Source organism: Panthera onca, chromosome B3 (genome assembly GCF_046562875.1).
Source record: "Panthera onca isolate mPanOnc1 chromosome B3, mPanOnc1 haplotype 2, whole genome shotgun sequence".
Taxonomy (NCBI): Eukaryota; Metazoa; Chordata; class Mammalia; order Carnivora; family Felidae; genus Panthera; species Panthera onca.
The window spans coordinates 76,935,913-76,940,563 of record NC_138344.1 but is presented as its reverse complement, the minus strand read 5'-3'; the positions used below and the strand labels follow the sequence as shown (position 1 = coordinate 76,940,563).

Genomic DNA, 4,651 nt, shown 5'->3' with positions numbered 1-4,651 from the left:
GGATTGGAATACAGGTGGGAAAAGAAGAAGAAGAAGAAGAAGAAGAAGAAGAAGAAGAAGAAGAAGAAGAAGAAGAAGAAGAAGAAGAAGAAGAAAAAGAAGGAGGAGGAGGAGGAGGATAACAACAAGGGGGGGAGGGGAGCAGGAGGGGGAGGAGAAAAGCAAAAATGGAAAACCAGTATTCTTAATTTGTTTCCAGTCCAGGTAATACTGATTACCTAGATGAATCTGTTATTAATCTGTTCATTGACTAATTAAACCCTTGTAAACCTTTGGGGTCATTCACTCTTAGAGCATCAACTTCCTCCTGCAGGTTAATGTGCCTCTGAGTTAAACTTCTAGGACTATCTTTAATTCTGAACGTCTTTCTGAGTCCCCACACACTGCCCTTTCAAAGGTGTCATACTGAAAGCTGACCTCCTAATCTTCACAATATTGACTTCTCTTACCATCCTAAGCTAATTCAGTGAATGGCACCTACAACCATAAAACTCTAAGTGGCAGTTAACTGTATTTGATTAGCCTTTAAGGATATTTTTTTTAAAAAGTTTTGAGATATTACTTTCCATTTATAACTTGCAGAAAGAGGTCCTGATTTTATATTTATAGGACAAATGTAAGATTTAAAATGTAAGATCATGCAATTAAAAAATGGATTGACTTAAAGAAAATATCAAAGGAAATAGCCCATGGACTATAGACATGAGTTATAGTTGTAAAAATGATACACAAATGACTGACTTAAAAACTCCATCATAAGCTTTAGAATATCCTTTATATAGGGGTCTCTACTCTCTTTTCATCTTGAGTATTTATCTCCACCTCTGCTTGAGTATTACCCCACAGTCATTGTTATAATTCATTGTACACAGTATATACTGCATCACCCCTTGCCTTTCCCAATGTCTACTTGGAATTAACCCCTCTAATCATGGATCATCACCATCCCTATTTATCTGCCTGACAAATGTGTACTCCTGTTTTAAAACTCACCAAAATATATCTCACTACAGTGGTGTTTTAGATTCCCAAATTTATCCTCCCAAATTCTTACCCTTCAAAGACATATTTCAGCCTATTTTAGTATTTCTAGGCAATTGCCATTAAGCCTGAATAAAACTAGAAACCTAAAACATGTTTTTTGAGTGAATGATTATTTCTTTGATATTAGAAATTAATATTTAATATGTTAGAGCTATAAATAAACCTTATATTTCAGCTCTGGATAGCAATTCCACCAAAGATTTCTATGGGCTGTGTTTGCTTCTCAAATTCTAAACAGAGGCATATACAAATCCTGAGCATCAAGTCTCCAGATGTTGCTTCCAAAAGCCAACAGCTCATCTTTATGGCATAATCTCAACCCTAAATGCTTTCCATTATGTATTCTCTCCTTTTAAAGAATACCTATAATTTAAAAGTCAAGCATATCAAGCCATTTGTCCTGGATCCCAGGATATAGGGGACATTATTATTCAAAGGAATAAATAAAGGTTGGACACTGGCATTCTGATTTTACCCTAGGGAAGTCATCATCCCTCACCCCAATATTCTGAATGGGTGCATAGAACGAGCTCAGTGATTTCTGAAACAGCAAAAACAAACAAATAAACAAAAGTCCAAATGTAGTCTAAATGTAGTCTGATTGATCCTATATATAATATAAAATAAAATAAAGAGCTCACACTCTCCCTCAAAAGCAAATAAATATAGTTTATTTACTTGTTTTTGAGAGAGAGTGCATACAAAGTGGGAGGGGCAGGAAGATAAGGAGAGAGAGAGAATCCCAAGCAGGCTTTGCACTATGCAGCACGAATGGAGCCCAACACAGGCCTAGATCTCCTAAACCCTGAGATCTGAGCCGAAATCAAGAGTCAGATGCTTAACCGGCTGAGCCACCCAGGTGCTCCTATTATAAAGAATTTTGGAGAAATGATTACAGATATCAGGAGGCTACTCAAAGTCATATTCAGGTTAAAATGGTCTGTTTTTTAATGCCAAATACTAATTCTAAATAATTGATGGAATGCTGTGCTCGGAAACTTATAATTCTTTTCTAGAAAACAGAACCATTGGCAAAGACTAAATCTCTTGCAGAGTGTTAGACTAAATTATCCTTAGAAATCATTGATACAGTACACAGCGGGGAAAGGGACATTTGCTCACCTACCTATTAAGCTGCAGGCCTTGGAATAATGTTCTAAAGAGTCTTACAACATCGTTACAACATCCAGGCCCATGCTGATTTCTCATGAAATTAAGTAATTAATTAAGTAATAGACACCAGTCTCTCTGAGGGAGGATAGGAGAAACCTGAATCCTTAACCTGGATCAGAATGATGAGAATGGGTTTAATAATAGACTCCATCTCAGTAAGGTAATGACTAGTGATCTTTGGAGGAAGTGGCAGGTGATTCTCTTCGATGCCAAGGATTGAAGAGAAAGAAAGCCTTCCAGGATTTCCTACACAGACATAAAAAAATATGTATGTTCAGTACAAACATCACTTCTATTGCATTCCGTTGGTCAAAGCAAGGTCACAAAGCCAGCCCTGATTCAAGAGGAGGGCAAGTAGAGTCCACCCCTTCATGAGAGGAATTGCAAACACACCAGGGGTGTGTCTTCAGATAGGAGAATAGCTCCTGCCATTTTTTGCTAATAGTCTACGCCAAGTAGCAATGCCAGTACCTTAGCAACCATCACTAGCATTGGGTAAATCAGTTATTGATTTGTAAATATTTGGAAATTTGGTTGGGAAATAACAGTATGTTGCTGTTTTATTTTGGTTGTTGAAGCTTAGTAAGGAACTTCGTTTTGATAACTGTGGAAACCACATTCTACAACATTCTAATCATCTTCATGGGAGAAGGGATGATTCTCAAATAAGAGACACTCCAGTTTCTGTTTGTTTGTTTGTTGTCTTTGTTTTTCTTTATAGAAGGAAAATCCACAATCATGTCTGGTCCCCTGTCTGACCATTTAAGGGATTTAGGTCAATTCATCCTTAGAGACATGTGACCATTGGTCTGGGCATATTGTCTATGTTTGGAAAGGCCCTCAGCAGGGCAGAAATGATGGGATACCAAGCAGACAGAATACACTGAAGCCTCTGTTAAAAATACATTCTCTGAGCAACAGTTAATGTTTCTAAGGCTAGGTAAAAATATTTTAGAACTACCTGGGAGTGGATTAAACAGATGATCTTCTGGTTTTGGCTTCCTGGACACAATCTTCCTATCCACATCCAAACTGAAGGAACAAATCAGAGAAAGTTCTCTCAGTTTACTGCCTCAAAGGTTTCATTATTAATGGAAATTGTTTTAGAAAAAGTTGTTTATTTTTCCCACCATGTATTGTTTATGTGCCTGTTTAAATTCAAATTTGAGCCAGCAGCTAGGGAAATAAGAATATTTGAAGCGTATGGCAAAAGTCTCACATGCTGAAGCCTGATTTATCCGGAAGCATAAATGCTGAATTATACACCTCCCACTTACTCTAAATTGAACTGCCCACATCTTTGTGGGGCTGCCCACAAGGTGTCTAATGAGTTATATGCCAGCGCTTATTTAACAAGAAAAGAAACCAAATAGAGCGTAACTGAAACCTGGGTACATTTTGTTTTTGTTTTGTTTCAGAGAGCTGTCAGATATTTCAGTCCAATCTTAAAGTTGTTGCTTCCCTTTATTACAAGTCGACTTCAAAATTTTAGTTACCTCTTGCTACAAAAGGTTTCAGTTTCCAGGGTGGCAGAAAGAATGAAGATCGATGGTTGCTGGGTCTGGTTGGTCATACCAATTTGTACTGCAATCTAGGTGCTGCAATCTCTGAGATTTGAGTTTAAATGTGCGCCTTGCAGCTTTGGAAGAAAGATGTGGTCTGCATACAGCTGTAGATCAACACTGCCAGTTTATTCACAGGATAAGGCATCCGTCCTGCTTGTGCACATGGGCATTTCATGGGAATACAGAAAGGAAAAGAAAAGGAGACAAGTGGGATGAAAGAAGGAAAGAACGAAGAAAGGGAAGGAAGGAGGAAGAAAGCAAGGGAAGGAGAAGGGGAGGAAGTGGGGAGAGAGGGACGCAGGGAGGTGATTTGCTTGGTTTTTTAAAACAGCACAGTTCCAGCTAAATCTTTCTGATAACAAATCATGGTTCATTCATAGAAAAGAGCATGAGTTGAACATAAAAATAATCTTATTATTTAATAAATACATGCTTAATAAAAATCGAATAAGAACTAATCTCTAATGCATACTGAATGATAAACATGTGTCTGATATTTCTACTGCCATATATTTGTATTTGATCCAAATTAATTGCTTTTTAAAAATCTTGTCTTTGAGACATTGTCTTTCTGATTTGGTGCATAAAGTCCCCTACCCCCCCATACTGCATTTGAAAGGTTTCATGTGATTCATAATTTAAATTTTTATTTCCAAATAATCACACTAAATTTCTAATGAAGGCACGGCACCTTTCTCATTTTATGAATTTTTAAAGTGAGCAACACAACGAGTTAGGGAGTTCCAACTTTATAATGCAAATTTGTAACACAATTTTTAATCCAACTTTCAGGTTCTTGTTTAACCTTTGAGACAACTCATACCACGTTACTTTACACATGTAATTGTTTTTAACTGCTTGTTTCCTTG

At 37.1% G+C, this 4,651-nt stretch overlaps 1 long non-coding RNA gene across 1 annotated transcript; it reads right to left on the bottom strand.

Annotated features, from left to right (window-relative positions):
• Positions 1–2,332: 2,332 nt before the first annotated feature.
• Positions 2,333–3,924, bottom strand: LOC144616536 (uncharacterized). The gene is made up of 3 exons (XR_013555903.1): positions 3,714–3,924; positions 3,179–3,249; positions 2,333–2,463 (listed from the first exon to the last, which is right to left on the bottom strand). It is a non-coding gene; the product is annotated as an uncharacterized LOC144616536 (long non-coding RNA).
• Between the last annotated feature and the right edge of the window lie 727 nt (positions 3,925–4,651).